The sequence below is a fragment of the Notamacropus eugenii genome, chromosome 5 (assembly GCF_028372415.1).
Source record: "Notamacropus eugenii isolate mMacEug1 chromosome 5, mMacEug1.pri_v2, whole genome shotgun sequence".
NCBI lineage: Eukaryota > Metazoa > Chordata > Mammalia > Diprotodontia > Macropodidae > Notamacropus > Notamacropus eugenii.
In genome coordinates, this window is record NC_092876.1 from 281,535,818 (window position 1) to 281,558,418 (window position 22,601).

Here is a 22,601-nt window from a genome sequence, read left to right on the forward strand (position 1 = left end):
CTGAAAGAACTGGCTGACACGCTTGAAGAATTATGACTGGTCATCTCTGAGAAATCATGACACCTCAAGGTAAGGCAAATGGCAGTGCTCAAAACAGGAGCAAAAATAGATTCTGAAAACTATTCCAGAAAAATTCTGGAATAGATGATGCTTGTGATGCATCTGAGAGTTGATCATGAAGAGTCAAGAGAAGTTAAATATGAAAGAGCCATGCCCAGTGAATCTTGCTTACCTTTTAAATAGGGTTATGGTCTGATATGAAGCAGTACTGTTAGAGAGATGGTCCTGAAATCAAGAAAAGCTGATTTGAAGTTCTCTCTCTATTGGCTTTGTGACCTTAGGCAAGTCATTTAACTTTTCAGTGCTCTAGGTAACTCTATAAGATGATAAGTCTCAGAGAAGCTATCATCCTGCCAAGATAGAGGGAGTTTCTTTACCTGGGAGTTCCCTATTCCAATGAAATCACAGGTTTAGCTCCTATTTCTATGATCTGATAGATAAGAGAAATGTGGAAGATACATTTCAATTTCAGCACATGGCATTTCACAAAGTTTCTCATGAAATGTTTCTGAACAGAGAAATGAGGTCTGGAAGATAGTATACAAAAATGGATTTCAAACTAATTGGCCAGCATATGCATAATATGTCTATGGAAGAAAGTCTCTAGTGGTGTACCATACTGTTCTGTTCTTAGCCCTGTCCCATCCAATTTTTTTAAACACAATTTGTATAAAGAGAAAGATGGCATACTTTTTCAAAAATTCCAATGTCACCCCTGAGAAGTAAAGCTAAAGTATTATATGATAGAAATGGATTAAAAGATCTTTAAGGCCATCTCAATAAGTTCTGGGGGAAAGGAATTAAATTAAACCATTAAATTTACATATAACAAAAATTGATGTGAAGTTAAACATTCTGATTCTCCCAAATCAACTGGGTCAATATGGCACAGAGGGGAATAACAGAAAGAACACTATATATGAAAATGCAGGAGGACTTGCATTCAAAATCTGACATTTCCATTTACTACCTGCATGACAGTGGGCAAATCAATTCTCTTGGCCTGAGTTTTCTCATCTATAAAATGAGAGAGTCAGATAGGAAGACACCTAGGGTCTCTTTTACCTCTAAGGTTCTGATTCTATGACCTACTGGTGAAAATACCCCCAAGTGTTTTATCTGATCACAAACTGAATACGAATCAAAGGAGTGGTATGTCTACTTAAAAAAAAAAATCCATGCCATCTTAGGCTAGAATGATTAATGAAAGTGTAGCATCCAGGCCAGGGGACTTAGTAGTCACTCTATAATCAGGTCTGGTCAGAGAAAGTCTGAAGTATTATGACCAGTTGTGAACATAATATAATTATAAAGACAGGGAACTTCTCTCCACCAATAATGCTCCCATATTGGTTCAAATAACTGTCACCTCTCTCCTAGACCATTGCAAATTACCCTCAAATTGGTCTCATGCTTCTTTAATCTAGGTTTCTCCTGGCTACCAAAATAATTTTCCTAATGTGCTAATATGACCATAGTTGACCCTTTCTCAAAAACCTCTGGTGCACGTGGGGAAACAAACACACTCTATAGTCTGGCTTTTCTGGGTCTCCACAATCTGACTCTAACCTACTTTGCTCAGTCTTGTTTCACATTATTTGTTTTTCTTTTCTTTTTTTTTTTTGTGAGTATTTATATCCCCAATGCCTGGCATACAGCAAGTGTTTAATAAATGCCTGTTGTCTGTCTGCCTGCCTATGTTTTAGCCAAACTGGATTAGCCTTGTCTTGAACCCTGGATGCCACCTCCTTCCTCCTTTTATTTGCGCAGGCCACCCCTCATATCTCCATTGAATGTTTTACACATCTCTATCTAAGGAAAAGAATTCTTATTGTGCTAAGCAGTTAGGTGAAGCACTAGACCTCGAGTCACAAGGATGTGAGTTCAAATCCAGCCTCAGACACTTACTAGCTTTATTGACCCTGGGCAAGTCATTTAACCTCTTAACTTGTCTCGGTTTCCTCAACCTTAAAATGGGGGTAATAATAGCACCTACCTCACAAGGTTGTTGTGTTTATAAAGGGCCAAGTTACAAATGAAACACTATATAAATGCTCATTTCTTTTCTCTTACTTTAGGACTGAAGATCAGGTGCCACCTTCTCCTGGTTCTCTCCTTCCTTGTTCTTATTCCTAGAACACTATAAATGGAACTCAACTATGATCTATATCACTAATACTATTATTTATACTATGCTATTATAAACATTTGCAGTAAAGTAGTTATTGTTGTAATCAAGATGCTACCCTGAGAACATGTTGTTACTGATAACTTACTACAAGTAGGGCTGCTCAAAACAAGGGGTGAAGCTAGGTTTCCAAGGTATAGCCAGCTGTTAAAACAAAGAACCTAGCATGCACTGAAATGTACTCACTCCTTAACTCCATCTCTTAGAATCCTTTACTAGGCAAGTAACTCATAGACTGAGATTTCTAATTTATTTCTAAATACAATCCTCACAACAGACAACTTGTTTTCATAGTAGATTGTTATCAAGCATTCAACACATGTCAATGAAAAGATGGTGAAATTGGAAAGGCCATGTGTCCTGGGACTCTGGGTTTTGAGTTCCAGCACTGATACTAACAGGATGACTGTGCTGTTATCCCCCCTCTCTTGTCTTAGTTTCTTCACTTTGTAAAATAAGAATAATTATAGCCTGTACTATCTATTTCATAGGATTGTTGTAGGAAACCCCTTTATGAATTTTAAAGGACTGTATAAATGTGAGCTATTAGTCTGTTTCCCTCCCCTTAAACCAATACATAAAAGCTACTCTCCTTTTCTTCCCCAATCCCTAAATGCTCAGCATCTTCTTAAATATCTGCTTCACCAAGGATGACATTCAAAGACATGTTTTTATAGCTATTACTCAAAACCTTTCCCTGTCTGTTGTATGTCATCTCAGACATGTCCATATTTTCAGCACACAAAAAAGGTCTGCTTTTCCTGAAGCCTGAAACACCTTGCATGAGGAAAGAGATCTGAGTTTAAATGTGAAAGAGCCAGCAGATACCTATGTTTAAATTATTAAAAACAGAAAGGGAAAGGGTTTTATAGACCAGAAAGCAATGAAATGAAGAAAAAGACACCAAGTCTACCCAAAAGGTGATAAAATATTTTATTTGCTTCTTGGTTGTGAAAAAGAAAATAAATCAGAGAAAATACTATCAGAATGCCTTAAGGTTGAAGGCACCATCTTTCTTATTGGGCTCAGCCATGACCAGGATTAAAGACCTGGTGTGTTTCCCCTGCATTTGTTATCGTGCAGCCTGTATATTTCAATCCAGAAATCATGAACCTCATAAAAATAAAGTCAATCAAAGGGCATCTATTAAGGTGCTCTGTGTATAGCATTACCTTCCCTTGGATTAGGGCAGCCCAGGACAAATACCCCTTTCCCTGAAAAGTTTTGCAATCTAAAAATCTGCCTCCAGGATATGGTTATCAGTTCAGAAAAAGCAGAGCTGAGGCTCAGGAGTGAGAGGCACAGGACCTGGAAGGGCACAGTCACGGAGACTTTCAATCATATGTGTACTTCAGCTCTGAGGAATGACTGGATTTTCTTGGTGTTCTCCTTCATACTAACTCTGCTAACACAGAATAAATAAATAAAAAGAAAGAAAGTTTTCCCACAGTGAATCAGAGAAGCCATCAAGGTCTTAATTCTACAGGAACTTAAGTCATCATGGTCTAAACTCCACAGGAACTTTCTCCTGTCTCTTTCTGTTCTCTTGGTCTCTCTAGTCAGGGCACAAAGCTAAGCATCTCCCAGATATATCTTGTGTGTTTGTGTCCACAACAAAGAGCCACCAGGGACCTCAGAACTTAGAACATTAACAGAAAATCAGTCAGTAGCAATTTGGGTCATAGGTTCCCACTATTGTTACACAAGTAATGTGGTCTTCCAAGACTACTCCCTTTCCCTAAGGGAAGAATCCTGTCATTAGTCAGAGAATCTGCTGTGTAGGCTGCAGAAAACTAGGGATTTCTACATCTATTCATTTTCTATGCATGTACTCACTTATGAAACTAATCATTTTATATATAAGGCTTACCAGATATATATTTTTAAATCTCCCCCCCCCCAAAAAAATCTTCCTATCCATAACGAAAGGGGAGCCAACAGTAGACATTGTTGATTGTGCAGGGAAGGGGAATTGGTCTATCCCCTCCTCTCCTCCCTCTCAGTTGATGTAATCACAGAAAATAAGGGGGACACAGAAAACAATAGGTACTAGGAAACAGATAACAACAGGTATTAGGATTTAATATTTAACAACTAGCTCTCTGAAAATTGGAAAACATCCTCCTAAGTTTAATCTGCAATATCCCCATTTTCTTCATCACTTTCTTAAATCTAGATAATAAAAGCAAAATACATCAAGCCCTGATTTATAGCATTTGCTAATTCCTAAGGTATAAATGTAAACAGTGAAAATTCTAACAATTAGATGATAATATATTAGCATGAGATACAAAGGCTTGCTTTGTCATTCCTTTATGAAATACAATGTTCTTTCAATAGAATTAGAAGGGCTATTGGCCTTTGGTTAGCAAAAGACTGGTCATTCCCTAACGGCCTTAATGAAAACTAAGCCTGACAGCCTAAAAGAGCATTCAACACAGGAATTCAATGCTGCCCCTGAGCCTTTACCAGAGGTTTGTGCCCTTCTTGTCCCTTCCTTCCTTCCTTCATAGGTTACAGGAATCTTTCAATGGAGCTAGGAGGAGAGGGATGCAAGAAGCAGCTTCAAAGAGCGTGATCTATGGTCACAAAGAGTCAGAATTCAAGAAATAACTAGCTCTGGCAGTTGAGATCTAAGATGGAGAGAGGAGGAAACCCAGGGAGTGCACCTGAACAACCTGCCCCAGCAGAGATGCTGCGCCCAGGGGAAAGCAGCATGGCAGCACCATGAGAGGAGAAAGGGCACAGGGGCCCTATAGGGTGAAGGTGTGAACTGCTCGGGTGACACATGCCCTTTATATGTCTGCCTCACTAGTAGTTTGTGCTTATTCTTCAGTTTGTGCTCATGTTTCCCAAGGATGCTGTGTATCTTTGTGAAAGATCATGCCCCAGCCTAGGTTGGGTGCAGTGAGGTAGATGGAGAGAGAAAAAGATATTTTATAGACAATATTCTTACCATATCCATTTTAGTAAATGCCTTTGCTTTGAGCCAGTTAGGTTCACTAACTTATTATTAAGGGTAAGCTCACCAGTGGGGGCTAGTGTGGACTCCAACATGGAAACCATGAGAATAGTTGCTCCTATGGGAAACCAATTTCCAAAACTGTTATTGTCAAATTGGAGAAGTAGCCAGGAAGGGGTGCTACAATTACATCTAAGCCAAAACCTCTCTGAAATGAGAAGGTTAAGGGAAACACTGTAGAGATAGAGATGACGAAGAGATTTCATTATTGTATTATTTTGGCTTAAGTGTGTTCCTCTTATTTTCTGGAATTAAAATTTCTCCAATGTGATAAGTTTTATATTGATGAGAAGTTATATGTTTATGAATATGAAGTGGAAGTGATGAATAGATTTAAGAGATTAGATCTGGTTGATAGAGTGCTGAAGAACTATGAACAGAGGTTGGCAATATTGTACAGAAGGAAGCAACAAAAAACATTCCAAAGAAGAGCAAGAAGGAAAAATGGCTATCTGATGAGATTTTAAAAATAGCTAAGGAAAGAAAGAAGGTGAAAGGCAAAGGAGAAAAGGAAAAGTATACCTACCTGAATGCAGCATTCCAGAGTATCAAGAAGAGACAAGAAGGTTTTCTTAAATAAGTGATGTAAAAAATAGAAGAAAATAACAGAATGGGAAAAACAAGAGATCTCTTTAAGAAAATTAGAGATAATAAGGGAATGTTTCATGTAAAAATGGGTATAATAAAAGACAAGAATGGCAGAGACTTAAGAGAAGTAGAATACATTAAGAAAAGGAGATACAAATATGGAGAAGAACTATACAAGAAATATCTTAATATCACCAATAACCATGACGATATGATTCCTGATCTACAGTCAGCCATCCTGGAGAAAGAAATCAAGTGGGAAGCAATGCTAACAATAAGATTAGTGGAGATGATGGAACTCCAGCTGAGCTATATAAATCCTCAAATCCTAAAAGACGATGCTCTTAAAAGTGCTGCACTCAGTAGCCCAGCAAATCTGGAAGACCCAACAGCGGTCAACGGATTGGAAAACATCAGTTACATCCCAATCCTAAAGAAGTGCAAGGCCAAGGAATATTCACCTTATTGAATGATTGCACTTACTTCACGTGCCAGCAAGATTTGCTTAAGATACTGCAAGCTAGGTTTCAACAATACGTGAATGGAGAATTATGAGAAGTACAGGTTGATCTTTGATGAGTCAGAGGAACTAGAGACCAAATTGCCAACATTCACTGGATCACAAAGAAAGCAAGAAAACTCCATAAAAATATCTACTTCTGCTTCATTGACTACACTAAAGCCTTTGACTGTGTGAATCACAACAAAATGGGCCAAGTCCTCAAAGAGATGAGAGTATTTGTCTCCTGAATAACCTTGCATATAGGTCAAGAAGCAACAGGTAGAAGAACCAAACATGGAAAAACTGATTGGTTTAAGACTGGGAAAGAAGTATGACAAGGGTATATATTGTTACCTAATTTATTTAGGTTATATGCAGAGGGCATCATGCAAAATGCCATGCTAGATAAATAAAAATCTGGAATTAATGTTTCTGGGGGAAATAACATTCTCAGATATACAGACGATAGCACTCTGATGGCAGAAAGTGAAGAAGAATTAAGAAGCCTCTTGAGAAGGGTAAAAGAGAAGAGCATAAAAAATGGCTTGAAGATTAACATAAAAAAAAAACTAAGATCTTGGCAACTGGTCCCATCATTGCCTGGCAAAGAGAGGGAGAAGATAGAAGCAATGTCAGATTTTATAATCCTGGGCTCAAAGATCACTGCAGATGGCGACTACAGATGGCAAATCTGAACAGCATACTGAAAAGCAGAGATGTCACCTTGCTGACAAAGGTCCATATAGTCAGAGCTATGATTTTTCCAGTAACAAAGCATGGCTGTGAGAGCTGCACTATAAGGAAAGCTGAGCTCCACAGAATTGATATTTGTGAATTGCGGTGATGGAGAAGACTTTGAGTTTCCCATGGACAGCAAGGAGATCAAATCAGTCCATACTTAAAGAAATTCATTCAGGCTGTTCACTAGAAGGTCAATTACTGAAGCTGAAGCTTAAATACTTTGACCACATAATGAGAAGACAAGACTCATTGGGAAAGACCCTAATGTAGGGAAGGATGGAAGGCAAAAGGAAAAGGAATGACAGAGGATGAAATGGATAGATAGTGTCATGGAAACAATGAACATGAACTTTTATAGACTTCAAGAGATAGTGGAGGATAGATATGCTATAGTGGCTATAGAGGATCACAAAGAATCAGATGCAACTGAACAACTGAATATCAACGAGTGTACCTTTTGTTTTCTGGAATTAAAACTTCTCGAATATTCAACTCAAGCTGAAGTATTTCTTGCCATCTAATAAAATATATGATGTTCAGATTGATTATATATTTGAATTTCTGTTCTGCCCAGTAGTATATCCAATTTGGCCTTATCCAGTTATGCTAACACAAGATATCATACAGTTATGATAATACAAGATGGAAAGCAGCAACAGCAATATCAGAAATTTTCTATATACATAAACTCCTATTTTTGACTTTTAAAGCTCTTCATAACCTGGTCCCTTCCTACCTTTTCAAGTCTCTACACACTCTAGGACCAGCACACTGGGTTAATTGACTTACTCGGGGTTAGTATTTGAGGTAGATTAGAACTCAGGTCTTTCCAACTTCAGGTGCAACACTCTATCCACTACACGACATAGGTGCCCTAATATATTTTAACAGCTATGGCTATACTTTATAATGCAATACCATTCAGCACAGGAAGCCTTCTTTGCCATACAGCAAGCCACACTAATTATTCAGAAGTTCTTGGATCAATTTCACTTACTTTTATCTATATGCCAAGTAGAAGGAGATATCAGGTAAGAATTCATACACTAGAACCATACGTAGCTTAGAGCTGGAAGGACCTTAGAGACTGTCTCACCTAATCTTCTCTTTTAAAATACAAAAACTGAACTTCTTAAAGCACTGATACCTTCCTCAACATTGGGAAGGCAAAACTGCATTCAAAAATATATTCACAGAAAAATGGCCAAACCAAAATCCTGACTTTTAATAGTTATCTACTGGTGAAAGATATCAACTTTCATCCAATGTGAAGAAGAAGAGATGATTTGGAGGAATTTTAATGATAGGATGCGTAATCTCTCCCTGGAAGTTACTGGTTGGGAGGAGAACAGTTATTCATTACCTGATGAAACAGGTTTCTCTGGCTAGCAGAGAGCAAAACAAATAAATCAATGTTATATTCCATCTTAACATCTCCAAACCCTATATTTAAAGTTGTATGCAAACTTCCAGTTCAAAGAAGATAGAGAGAGAGATAGGTATACATTTTGGATATAGTGATAAAAGAGATAGTCTGAGGTTAAGTACAAGAAAAACAGAATGTTAAAAATAATAGTAATAATATTAGCTAGCATTTTATGTAGTGCTGCTTTAAAGTCTGCAAAGTGCTTTACAAATATTGTCTCATTATCCACACAACAACAAGAGATAAGTGCTATTGTTATTATGCCCATTTTACAGATGAAGAAATGGAGATAGGCAAAGGCTAATGGTCTTGCTTAGGGTCTGACAGCTAGTAAGTGTCTGAGGCCACAATTGAACTCAGGTCTTCCTGATTCCAGGCCCAGAGCTCCACCTATCTACCAAATCCCCACCTAGGTACCAAATAGTACCACTTAGCCTCCAAATATTCTTGTAAATAAAGAAGAAAATTTTACAGTAGAACTATTTGATTCAAGGTCGTATTATACCACATGGGAGTTCAATAAATATTGAATAAAAAGGTTCTCTTCTTTCAATTTTGATGTTCTATTTCACTTACTTTGGGTGTCACTTATGTAATCCAGAATCTTAGACCCAATGGGGTAAATAAATATTACTGACTAATGTAGATAGTACATAAGATAGTGGTATGTTAAGGTCATGGGAACTGGGATCATTCATTCTTCATCTGAATCAATACCAACATTAGAAATAAAAAAGATTTCTGTTTCATAGATTTTTTTCACTTCAAAATCCTTTTTTTAAGGATGTCTTTGCTGAATAATCTCCTTTCATTCTCCATCTCCAACACTCTAATCTCATCTTTGACATAAAGAGATCTGTGCCTGAAATGGACTCCTTCTCTGGGTTCTGTGGAAACCCTTCCCCTTCAAGGTTCAACGTGTGACTTCCCACAAGAAGACTTTTTTCCTATCCTCAAAATTTCTCTGGGTACTTTGTCTAGACTTTCTCCCACCTTTGCCAAAACTTCCTTTGAATTGTTATTTATATAAATGAGATTCTCTCCTCCACTGAATTGTAAACTCATTGAGGGTAGGGCCTGTCCCATCTCTCTATAAATGCCCAGGGCCACATATTTAATAAAAGTTTGTTGTATTGAACATATGCATCCTATTAAATTTCTTTATTAGTGAATAAAATGCCATAAAAATTCATTGCAGCCATCCAAATTATTTCCTTGTACTTCAATATTAGCCAAATATTGCTTTAGGTAAATGGTCCCTGAAAAAGATGCTTGGATATTTATATGGAAATTTCTGCTATAGTGGAATTTTACTGTAACTTTCTAATAATCTGTATTTCCCTTGTCTGATTTCTAGACTAAACTCCTAGAGGGCAAAGCCTTGGTGTAACAACCACTGGAACTTTCAAATTCTAGGGCACATTAAGACCACATAGGGTCCTAGTCCCCTTCAATAAGAAGGCATAATAATGGAATTTATGATGCAAAATGGGACTTTGGGGCCACTCAAACCTAGGCCTCCTAGCGCAAATGCCTGTGCAGCAATTCAACAACAACTTTGCAATTATGTCAATCTACCTCTGTTCAAGGGCTCTAAACCCTGTAGCCAATCAGGAGAATGCTTTTCTTTGCCCTTCACTGTATTGCCAGTTCTTAGCACAGTCCCTGGCACATTATGAATACTTCATAAATGCTTGCTGACTGACTAAGCCAATACTAGATGTAGGTGAGGACAAAAAAACCCACCTCATCACCTCACAAATCATAGGAGTCTCGGTGTTGCCAAAAGCTCTCAAATTGAAGTGTTAACAGACTAGCTAAATTAAATGCATTAAAATGAGTCATTCATAGGACCTCCTTCAGAGTCTGGTAACTATCACCTCAAGTCCTGCACTGCATGGCAAGTATATGGTAAATGTATAAGTATAAGATGGATCTGCCAAATGTTTTTCTGACCAAATCTCTCCCCCCATCATCCCTACCAAGTACAATAGCTTAGGAGACAAGCCATTAACTCTCATTGATAATTTCCATTTGGGAAAAGTCAAACAATCCCCACCCCCCATGTTCCCCATACACACACACAGAAAGAGAGAGAGAGAGAGACAGAGGGAGGAAGGGAGAGAAGGAGGGAGGGAGAGGGGGAGAGGAGAGAGGGAGAGACAGAGGGAGAGAGGGAGAGAAGGAGAAAGGGAGCGAAGGGGAGAAAGGGGGGGAGAGGGAGAGAGAGAAAGAGAGGGAGAGGGAGAGGGTGAGAGAGAGAGAGAGAGAGAGAGAGAGTTATAGGCACAGGCCGTACAGGGAAAGTGTAGCAAGAAAACTACACACTGTACTGGAGTCAGACTTGAATATCACTTTAAATATAGGGTTTGGAGAAGATGATGCTGTTGTGCCAACAAAGTAAACTTAAATGAACGTATCTGACCACAGAGTTGTGCAAAGCGCATTTCAAATTCAAATGCAGCACAGTTTTATCCTATATCAGAGGAAGAAAGAGTCTAGGACTAGGAATCAGAAGAAGCAGGGTCAGATGTCAACTCTGATCCTCACTTGCCATGGGACACTGGGCAAATCATTTAACCTTTCTGAGCCTCAGGTGTCTCATTTGAAAAATGGGGATAATTATATTTGCATTGCCTACCTTACAAAGTCTCCATAAAGATCAAGTGAGAAAAATATGTAAGAAGCACTATGTAATGATAAAAAGCATCCAAATCCATGCTATTATGATCACTTGCAACTGATGGGCAAGAAATAACACGAAAGATGTCGTCTAAGGGATGTGTTACGTGAAAAGAAGCTAACCAGTCACCGGAACAAGAGTGAAAGACGATCAAGGAAGAGCCCTCATGCTGCGGCAGCAGCCAGGATATATTAAAAGACCTAGAAGAAAGGTTATAGCCTTCACAATAGACTCTTCTGTGGAGGATTAATGGGAGGACACAGAAGAGAGTTGCATAGAACGCGAAGGCATGGATGGAGATTGTGGGAGGAAGTAGCCATGCTAATGAAATCAGATATGCACAGAAGTATAGGAAGTGAGTCATATCCATGTTTCAGTTAACACAACCATCACTAAAATTCCTGTGTTAAATGTCTCTCCAGGATGGTTGCTATGCTTTGCAACATCCCAGACCCTCCAGAAGTTACCATTTATACAATGACAATGATAAAGGGCACATGGAAAGAACATAGGAATTTTAGGATTACCTGGTCCAACTCACTTATTTTACAACTGAGGAAACAAAGGCCCATCGAGGTTACAAAGGGAGTAAGCATCGGACTGAGGATTTTATCCACCTGAGATTTTGACTTCAAAACCAGTGCTGTTTACATGGTGACAATTGTCAATGGACAAACACACGTCAATAAATAAAAAAGATTAGATGCATCATTTATAGCAGTGAATGAGAAACTCATGAGAAATTTCATATTTAGATGTGGGGGAAGATTTCCAACCTTAGGCTTCCAGTGGAGGATTTGCTGACCTCCTCCCCAAACCACATCTGACAATGAACGCCACTCCCCTCTCAGTAAAATCCAGTGACTAACCTCTAGGATCAAATAGAAATTTCTGTTTGAAACCCTTTCACAATCTAGCTCCAACCTACTTTTCCAACCTTATTATAAATTACTCCATTTCATATAGAATATGGTCTATCTCAATGGTATTAAAACTCAAATAGAAATGATCCCTGCAAGCAGCAAATTGACTTAGAAAACCACAAATTAACATTATCGATGTTGCATTATATTTTTATTTATTTTGTTAAACATTTCCCAACTACATTTTAATCTGGTTCCTACCCTCTGATCCCAGTTGAATAACCTTCTTGCTGTTTTTCTCACATGATACCTCATATCTCCCATATCCATGCATTTGCACTAAGGGCCAGGGTCTCTCACTGAATCCTGGACCATCTCCAGTCATCCTGATGAATATCTGGTCACTGGATCCAGATGGCTCTGGAGGACAAAGTGAGGCTGGTGACCTGCACAGCCCTCCCTCACTCAAAACAAAGTCAAGTGCAAGTCATGTCATCATTTCCCTGATATCATGGTCCTCTTTGAAAACGAAGGACAAACACAACAACCCCCATGCTCAGAATGTCATCTCTCTGTCTTTCAGAATTTGGACCTTCTTTCAAAATTCAGCTCAAGCATCACCTTCACTATAAAACTTTTCCTAATTCCCTGAGCAGTTTGTATGTATGTGTGTGTGTGTGTGTGTGTGTGTACGTGTGTGTGCGCACGCGTGAAAGAGAGAGAGAGAGAGAGAGAGAGAAAATGAGAGAGAGAAAGAGAGTGAGGGAGAGTTGCACTTGGAAAGATCTTTGTTCAAATCCACCTTTGAGGCATACTATCTGTGTGATCCTAGGCAAGTTATTTAACTAACCTTTCAGTACTCTAGGTGATGCTAATACTTAAATTTCAGAGAAGGTACAGACCTGTACTAATAAAAAGATTTTCTCCTCTGGGAGTTCCCTATACTAATGAAATCAGAAGGTCCTTCTTCATATAACTTGTATATTCTTTCGTATATTTGTGCATATACACACACGCACACATATACATTCTATCTCCCAATCAAATGTAAGCTTCTTGAAAGTGGGGACAATTTTATTTTTGTCTGCATTCTCAGCGCATAGCACACTGCTCAACACACAGTAGGAACTTGAAAGTTTGTTGACTGACTAAGGCAGAGTTTTAGACACCACTCTTTACAGTAGCTATTTAGCTCATAAAAAGAAATTACTATTCTTTTTAAGACATTTGAAAAGCAATTTAAATTAAAAAGATACTCAATTCCACAAAGTTTTTGAAGTTACCACACACCAATGGATCAAATTCTAATAAAAGCTGAGAGTAAATATGTATTCTAATTATTTAAAAACATTCCCAGGTTCAGATCACCTTTGCCAACAGACAGCCTGCAGTAAAATATCCTAGTCTTTATTAAGCAATAGTCTGAAAACAGGGAGGGGTTTTCATAAACCCTCAATTACTACCTTCTGAAAGCCTTGGTTATAAAATCAACAAGAAAAAGGAACACAATACAAAGCAACAAACCTAGGATGAGCTAATTCCTTTAAAAATGTGAGGTCTTGAAGACACTGGGTCTGTATTTTCCAGCCTAGGGACAAGGCCATGAATCTGCACTACCCCTTTGGGCAGTGTTGTAAATTTCTATTTCCCAGCCAGCCTTTAATGAATGAAAACTTCCAAGTATGTTCAGTTGTACCTCAGTCCCCTAAAAAGTCCAGCTTTAACTCACGATGCTCCTTTCCTTTTTCACACACTCCCTCCCAGGTAGTTTCATGCTGAATACGTACTTGACTCTAAAGAAGTCAGACATAAAAGGCAAAAACTGTTTTATAACGATCTAAACCTTCCTGCTGTCTGTAAAGTAAAGCTGAAGGAGTTAGTGAGTGGCCTTGGGTTGAAGCAGGTGGAAGGTAACAAGGCCTTATTTGCCAGACAAACACATAGCAAGCAATTAAGTTTACAACAGGAAAAGAAGAAGCCAAAGGCCATCTGAAATAGAAGAAAGCCTCCCTGGGTCTCAGTTATTCTATCATAAAGAAGGCTGAATGATTCATTTGCAACAAAGGAACAGTAAAAGTACTGTTAAAACCAGAGACAACATTGGTTCTCTCTCCACAGACCTGCCTGTCAGGTTTGAATTTCCATGCTGAAGGATAGATGGCTGTCTCAGTTGAGAGAAAAAAAAGAAAAGAACATATATGCACACGAACAGGCTCAGAGAGGAGGGCAGGATGTGTACACCCTTGAACCTGGCTAGAATGTACAAATTTCAGTATGTAAGTGGATTTCCTTGGTGTGGAGTGAGGCAGCTGCCCACAGGTCTGGAGAAACAAGCTTTCACTCCAAGCAATCGGAAACCTGGCCCACAGGCAGATACCCCTTAATTCTGAGGTTCCTAACCTTTGTTGTAACATGGATCCCTCTGGCTGTCTGGTGAAGCCTACAGACAGATCCCTTCTCAGAATAATGTTTTTAATACATAATTTAAAAGAACAGAATAACAAGGAAACCAATTATATTGCAATATAATTATAAAAACAAAATCTTTTAAGTTCACAAACCCCTATGCTTACCCTGAAGCCATTAGTGATGGAAGCTGAATTAAGTAAGGAAGGCCAGTGGCAGTCACAGACTCAGCTCAGCCTTGGCCTTCCAGCCAACATGTGTCTTCCCACTCATGTACTCCTATTTGTTTTCCAGCTCAGGATCCAGGAAGGGGCTACTGGAGATGGAGAGATAAGGCTATGTGAAGAGTTCCCAGGCAGCTCAGCAATTTGGGTGCCTGCAGCATAGACAGGCCTCCCAGCAGAGCAGCAGCCGCCATGGTATCCAGGGCAGTGGACAAAAGGAAAGGCAAAAGCCAACGGGGAAAGGAGGTGTGATGGTAGTTTTAGGGGGAAAGAAATCAAACCCAGCATTGAGTTTGAAGAAGAAAATGAAAAGACAAAGCAGGATGCCTGACTCCCAGCTGGCATCTGAACAAAAGTCAAATCCCCTACTTCCCAACTTTAGAAGTAAGAGGCAAATTGGTACAAGGGTTACCTAGCTGGTCTTGCCTCTGCTACACACAGGCTTGTGTGACTCTGGCGATGTACTTAACCTTTCACTGTCCCAGCCAGCTCTCTAGATTCTAACTAAACCACAGAGAAACTGCCCATCTACATTAGTCTTTACCTAGAGCTTCCTAACTTGACGAAATCATGAATTTGTATAAAAAAAAATTTAAGAGTAGAGAAGATGCTTCTACCTGGAGACCAAAATATGCTCTGGGCTCTTCAACATCAGTCTGCCAATACCCCAACCCTATGCCAAACCACCTAATGAGAATAGCGGCAGCATTCATTGATCATGTTTATGTAGTGTTTTAGGTACGGTGTGGCAGAGGTGATAAGGAACTTGTCTCAAAACCAAGAATACCTATCTAGGGGGGGTGGAGCCAAGATGGCGAAGTAGAAAGACGCACATACACATAGCTCCGAACCCACAAACCACAGAACGGCTAGAGGGGACTAACCCAGGGCGAATTCTGCACCCAGAGACCACGGAATATTGGAGCGAGGGAGATTTCTGTTCCAGAGAGACCTGCAAACCTCTCGTGGGGGGTCCTTCGCGCCGTGGACTGGGCGCCGGGACGGGGAGCAGAGTGCAGCCCTGCCGCGGCCACGACACCGTGAGGAAAAGATCCGAGAGGGCTACGGGGACGGGATCTCCAGTGGCGGCACTAGCCCCCCCACCAACAGGTGACTGACGGGGATAGGTGAGAGAGTGTCTTTGGCGGTCGAGAGGGGAGTGGGGTGCCCCCATGGCTCGGGCCCCCCCAGAAGATAGAAGCTGAGAGGCGGCTACAGACAGGGGCTCCCCAAACGGGCGGGAGCCTGGATCCATTGCGGAAGGTCTGTGCATAAACCCCCTGAGGGGACTGAGCCAGAGAGGTGGCCCTGCCCCTGACCACCTGGACTTAATTCTCGCACTGAATAGCAGCCCTGCCCCCGCCAAAAACCCTAAGGCGGGAAGCAGCATTTGAATCTCAGTCCCCAAACGCTGGCTGGGAGGACCAGGAGGGGAGGTGGGTGTGAGGAGAACATTCAGAGGTCAGGCCACTAGGTGGAGAAAATGCCAAGAAAAGGGAAAAGAAATAAAACCATTGAAGGGTATTTTCTTGGAGAAAAGACACTTCCTCCCTTCCTTTCTGATGGGGAGGAACAATGCTTGCCATCAGGCAAAGACACAGAAATCAAGGATTCTGTGTCCCAGCCCACCCAATGGGCTCGGGCCATGGAAGAGCTCAAGAGGAATTTTGAAAATCAAGTTAGAGAGGTGGAGGAAAGACTGGGAAGGGAAATGAGAGGGATGAGGGAGAAGCATGAAAAGCAGATCAGCTCCCTGCTAAAGGAGAACCAAAAAAATCTTGAAGAAATTGGCACCCTGAGAACTAGCCTAACTCAGTTGGCAAGGGAGGTGCAAGGGGCCAATGAGGAGAAGAATGCTTTCAAAAGCAGAATTAACCAAATGGAAAAGGAGATTCAAAAGCTCACTGAAGAAAATAGATCTTTCAAAACTGCAATGGTACAGATGGACGCTAAGGACTTTATGAGAAAGACAGATATCTCAGAACATACCGTGCAGATTCGAAAAATGGAAGATAATGTGAAATATCTTATTGGAAAAACAACTGACCTGGAAAATAGAATCAGGAGAGACAATGTAAAAATTCTGGGACTACCTGAAAACCATGATCAAAAGAAGAGCCTAGACATCATCTTCCATGAAATTATCAAGGAAAACTGCCCTGAGATTCTAGAACCAGAAGGCAAAATAAATATTCAAGGAATCCGCAGAACACCGCATGAAAGAGATCCAAAAAGAGAAACTCCTAGGAGCATTGTGGCCAAATTACAGAATTCCCAGGTGAAAGAGAAAATATTGCAAGCAGCTAGAAAGAAACAATTCAAGTATTGTGGAAATACAATCAGGATAGCACAAGATCTGGCACCCTCTACATTGAGGGATAGAAGGGAATGGAATAGGATATTCCAGAAGTCAAAGGAACTAGGACTGAAGCCAAGAATCACCTACCCAGCAAAACTGAGTATAATACTTCAGGAGAAAAAATGGTCTTTCAATGAAATAGAGGACTTTCAAATTTTCCTGATGAAAAGACCAGAGCTGGAAAGAAAATTTGACTTTCTAACACAAGAACGAAGAGAACCATGAAAAGGTGAACAGCAAAGAGAAGTCATAAGGGACTTACTAAAGTTGAACTGTTTACATTCCTACATGGAAAGACAATATTTGTAACTCTTGAAACATTTCAGTATCTGGGTACTGGGTGGGAGCACACACACACACACATGCACACACGCACACATACATAGAGACAGAGTGCACAGAGTGAATTGAAGAGGATGGGATCATATCTTAAAAAAAAAAATGAAATCAAGCAGTGAGAGAGAAATATTGGAAGGAGAAAGGCAGAAGTTATATGGGGCAAATTATCTCTCATAAAAGAGGCAAGCAAAAGACTTATTAGTGGTTGGATAAAGAGGGGAGGCAAGAGAAAAACATGAGGTCTACTCTCATCACAATCCACTAAAGGAAAGAATATAATGCACACTCATTTTGATAGGAAAACCTATCTCATAATACAGGAGAGTGGGAGACAGGGGCACAAGCAGGGTCGGGGGGAGGATAGAGGGGAGGGCATGGGGAGGAGAATGCAATCCGAGGTCGACACTCATGGGGAGGGAAAGGACCATAAGAAAATAGAAGTAATGGGGGACAGGATAGGATGGAGGGAAATATAGTTAGTCCTATACAACACAACTAGTATGGAAATCATTTGCAAAACTAAACAGATATGGCCTATACTGAATTGCCTGTCTTCCAAGGGGAAGGGGTGGAGAGGGAGGGAGCTAAAGAAGTTGGAACTCAAAGTGTTAGGACCAAATGTAATGTTCTTACCACTGGGTAACAAGAAATACAGGTTAAGGGGTCAAGAAAGCTATCTGGCCCTACAGGACAAAAGAGAAGACGGAGACAAGGGCAGGGAGGGAGGATAGAGGAGAGAGCAGATAGGTCACAGGGGCAATTAGAAAGCTTGGGTCTGGGGGGGGGAGGGGATAAAAGGGGAGAAAATTTGTAACCCAAAATTGTGTGAAAATAAATGTTAAAAGTTAAATTAAAAAAAAAAAAGATCTAAGCAAGAGCAATTAATGGCCTTTAAAAAAAAAAAAAAGAATACCTATCTGGGTGTAAGTGTCACCTGAGATGTTGAAGAAATTACTTGACTTTTGGGTGCTCTAGCTGCAAAAAAAGGTGCCAACCTGTACAGGTAAAGGGAGTTTCTCCAGCAGGGATTTCCCTATACCAATAAAATCATATTAGGGGCTCAATGAATGTTTACTGATGGGTGTCCCTGTCCCTATATGGTCCTTTAAAGTTTGAGAAGTAATTTTCTTTACAACAACTCTACAAGGTTGGTGCCTGAAGTAACACCCCCATTTTATAGATACAGAGAATAAGGTTCAGAGAGATCAACAGTGTACTTTACAAAGCACTTTATAAATATTTTTCTCATTTTATTCCCATAATACTTGTGAGGAAAAAAATCTCCATTTAATAGATGAAGAAACTGACAGGCAGAGTTGATTGACTTGTCCAAGTTAACATAGCTAGTGTCTGAGGCTGGATTTAAATTCACTTATTCCTGAATTCCGATGCAGTGGTCTGTTTATGACTCCACTGAGCTGTCTCAGATTAAGGGACAGGGCTACACACTTAGTCAATGTAGGCACCAGCCCTCCAACCCAAACCTTCGGATTATAAAACCAGCCCAATACCACGCTTCCAGGATAAAAGCTGATTTGCTTCTGCACACTAATTCCATTTGGCCTGATCTCGAAACTCATGACCCATCAGGGAAGTACAAATGATGCTACGGGCTACTTCATTCACAGCTGCTGTGAATATGAGATCATGAATGTCAGTGAAATATAGCATGTTTCTTGGATGAGCTGAACAATACATGTACATTGTCCTGAATTGAGACAAGGTATAAAAAAAAAAAGGTTGCACCCACCCTGGCCCTGGGGCAGTTTATAGACAATTAAACACACAAAATCAACATTCTTTTCCCCTGGGTTGACACCAGTTGTCTGCTTGCCTGAAGTCAGGAATGAGTGGCTATCTGAAAGGCTGACTAGAGCATTATTATTTTCATTTTTCAACCCTGACAGGATAAACCCTTCCTCCCACTAAGCAGAGGACAAGAAGCCAAGCTCAACCCGTAGGGTTTGGCTGTGAACTTCCCTATTGTCTCCAAAGTTGAATGAGAGTCTCCCACGATGTCCTCAAGGCCCCAGAGATGATCACTTGATCCTGAATTGAGGGGCAGGAAGGTACAATAGAAAGGGGAGTAGGGCTACACTTAAAATGGAGATAATAAGAATGATCATGGGCAATTCATTTAAATTTTGCCTCAGTCTCTTCATCTGTAAGATAAGCCTAACATCCTTGGAACACATCTAGATTGCTGTTGTGTTTGAGCTTCGTTGCTGAAGAAGACCATGCCACCAGAGAAATGATGACATGACTTGCACTGGACTTTGTTTTGAGTGAGGGAGGGCTGTGCAGGTCACCAGACTCACTTCTTCTCCAGAGCCATCTGAATCCAGTGACCAGATATTCATCAGGATGACTGGAGATGACCCAGGATACATTGGGAGACTTTGGCCCCTTTAGGCTAAGATCTATGCAGGTACTCACTTAGGGTGAGGTAATGCTCATTCATTGAATAGGCCTGTTTAAGAAGTAGCCAGGGAGACCTGTGGTAAAGATAGCACATGTAAAACATTTTCCAAATCTTGAATCATTATGTCCCTCATAACTAGTATTGGTATTATTAGAATGACCCTTTCCAAAAAACCAATCACCACATTATTGCCCAAAGGATTTTCAAAAACATGCATCACGGAAGTCACCTACTTAGTGAAAGCTTCTCTTTTCCTGTTCTTACTGAAGTAGCTCTGGCTGGGGAAACAAGGAGAGCTGGGTTCTAGTCCTGGTTCACTCACATATTACCTATGTGACCTAAACCACTGTGTGCCTACCAGTTTCCTCATCTATTAAAGGTTGATAACCTTTGCTCCATCTATTCTACAGGGCTGTTCTATGGATTAAACACAATAATAAATATTAAAGCACTTGGAAAATTAAGAGTGTCAAATAAGTAGCCTTTCAACAAATGTGTTTTTAAAAATGATTTTTAGCATAAACTCCATGACAGTCTCAAAAAAAACCAAAACCCCAGAAACAAATAAACCTAAATGAAAACTAGAATCTCAAATAAATTCATACAATTTGAACTGTGAGAAAAGAAACCAATAAACTTTGACAAACCAGTAGCAATTTTAACTTATTTTTCCTGTCCCTTCTCCCCCCACCCCCAGTCTCTTATCTGTGTATTTGTAAAGTTTTGTTACTTTTTGTCATTGTGTTATTCTTTTGTTTTTATTGCTTTCTTATTTTATTGGGGGTTGTGCTTTTTGTTTTTTTCCCCTGGGGATGGGAGGAAGGTTTCTGTTTGTATTCACAACACCAAGTACAAGCTTCATACAAAGTAGTCCCTTGAAAAAGCTTTATTGGATTGAAATAAGTTTTATAATACAGCATTTTAAACTCAGCAACAGGGGCTCAATGCTAAAGATTAGCCAAATGCCACCAAGTACTGCCAAGCTCTACTCTCACATTGTTGAGGCCAACGAGGGCACCGTATTCATTTTTCTACTCAGGAAAAGGCAAAAATAGGATCACCCTAATCAATTTCCTACTGCTGAGAACTGAGAGATTTGTACCATGTGAGATTTTGGAGGTGAGGGTGGGAGATGAGGAAGGAATAAAGGATGCATCCCTTTATTCATTCTGACCCACAGAGGAGATAGTCAGCCAGGATTAACTAGAGTTACCTTCAACTGGAGCTGCCTGACCTCATGGCACCAGGCATAATTTCACCAATTGGGCAATATCAATCCCCTGAAGTTGTCGCAGTGGGCCACACTCTGAGTTATTTCAGGATAGTATCATGTGGGAAATGGGGGAACAGATCAGAATCTAGGAGAAAACATAAGGAGTTTGCTCACAATTGGACAAGTGGCTTGGGAGACCAAAAATATCATTACTGTGGCTATTCAACCTGGGCAATGAGGCCCCACAAAGCAGCCCCACAATTTAGGAGACTGGTCTGAGGAATAATATCATTTTTATAGTTTATGAATCCCCTTGAAAATAGGTAGCACTAATAATCCCTAATTTATATTTGAGGGAACTGAGGGTGCGAGTAGTTAAATACCCCCTGCATAGAAGCCGGTTCTCAAACCATGACCCTCCATTTTCAGTGTTCTTCCTACTAGCTCGCAGACTGCAAATATGAGGTCAATCCACCTTACTCTGGGAAAATCACTTAACACCTCCAAGTTATCTAATCTTCAAGAGAGAAGCTTTGATGGATGCTACATTGTAGGGAAAGTAACATGAAACAAATTACCAAAATCTGTTGCAATGCAGCACATCCTACATCCCAGTAAAGGAAACTAGGAGTCTGCACAGATAAATAACCTCACCTACTTGTTTCTAAAAAGTTGAATGGGTTGTGGAGAGGAAGAGATTCAGTTACACCTAAAGAAAGCTAAAAAACATTCAGTCAGTCAATCCAGTTTTTTCTTAGAAGGGGGAGGGCTTACTGCATGCAAGATACTGTAAAGGATACAAAGAAGAATAAGATGTAATCCCCAACTTCAGAGAGCTTACTGTTCTATTCATACAATAGGTAAAGTGAAAAATTTATGCACTGACGCAAAAGCATAAGGTAATATCTATCTGCACTGCCTGAATCTGAAGGAAACCTTCCATATATTCTGATTTATTCATTCAACAAGCCTTTACTAAGCTAACATACTATAACCACTACAGCTCCTATGACTACTTCTACTACTAGCTAATATTTCTTTTCTATAGCATTTTAAGGTTTGCAAAAACTATTTAAATATATCTTTCCACTTGATGCTATATTCCTGGTACTATGCCAAGGAACAGGTATTATAACGACAGAAACCAAAACAGCATCTTTTCTCAAGGAATGTAAATACTTGGAGGGAATAAGGACAAAAAAATAAAATGTATGCTGCTAGGCAGCACAGTGCATAGAGCTCAGTGCCTAGAGTCAGGAAGATAAGTCTTGAGTTCAAATCTGATCTCGGACACATCCTAGCTAAGTGACCCTGGACAAATCACTTAACTCTGCTTCAGCTCCACACCTATAAAACAAGCTGGAGAAGGACGTGGCAAACCACTCCAGTATCTTTGCCAAGAAAACTCCAAATAGAGTCACAAAGAGTCAGGCACAACTGAAAAAAACAACTCAACTGCAACATGCAAATAAAAAAATACAAGGTAATTTTCAGAGGGGAACACTAACATTGATTTCTGATAATACAGTCTTTCCAAGTAAATACATGTCCTGTTTAGAAATAAA

At 39.9% G+C, this 22,601-nt stretch overlaps 1 protein-coding gene and 1 pseudogene across 19 annotated transcripts in view; one reads left to right on the plus strand and one right to left on the minus strand.

Moving 5' to 3' along the window:
- The window catches only part of LYPD6B (LY6/PLAUR domain containing 6B), a 220,507-nt gene that overhangs the window by 56,025 nt on the left and 141,881 nt on the right, over nucleotides 1-22,601 (minus strand). For 3 of the 19 annotated variants that reach the window (XM_072613129.1, XM_072613131.1, XM_072613130.1), the window contains exon 5: nucleotides 21,037-21,181. The exons of 14 other annotated variants lie outside the window; for them this stretch is intronic. The gene's annotated coding sequence lies outside the window, so the exon portion shown is untranslated. Of the gene's footprint in view, nucleotides 1-232; nucleotides 286-19,837; nucleotides 19,897-21,036; nucleotides 21,182-22,601 lie in introns of all 19 variants that reach the window. 2 more of the 19 variants (XM_072613133.1, XM_072613137.1) reach the window with 2 other exon arrangements.
- LOC140507876 (uncharacterized) lies at nucleotides 5,881-6,608 on the plus strand (annotated as a pseudogene).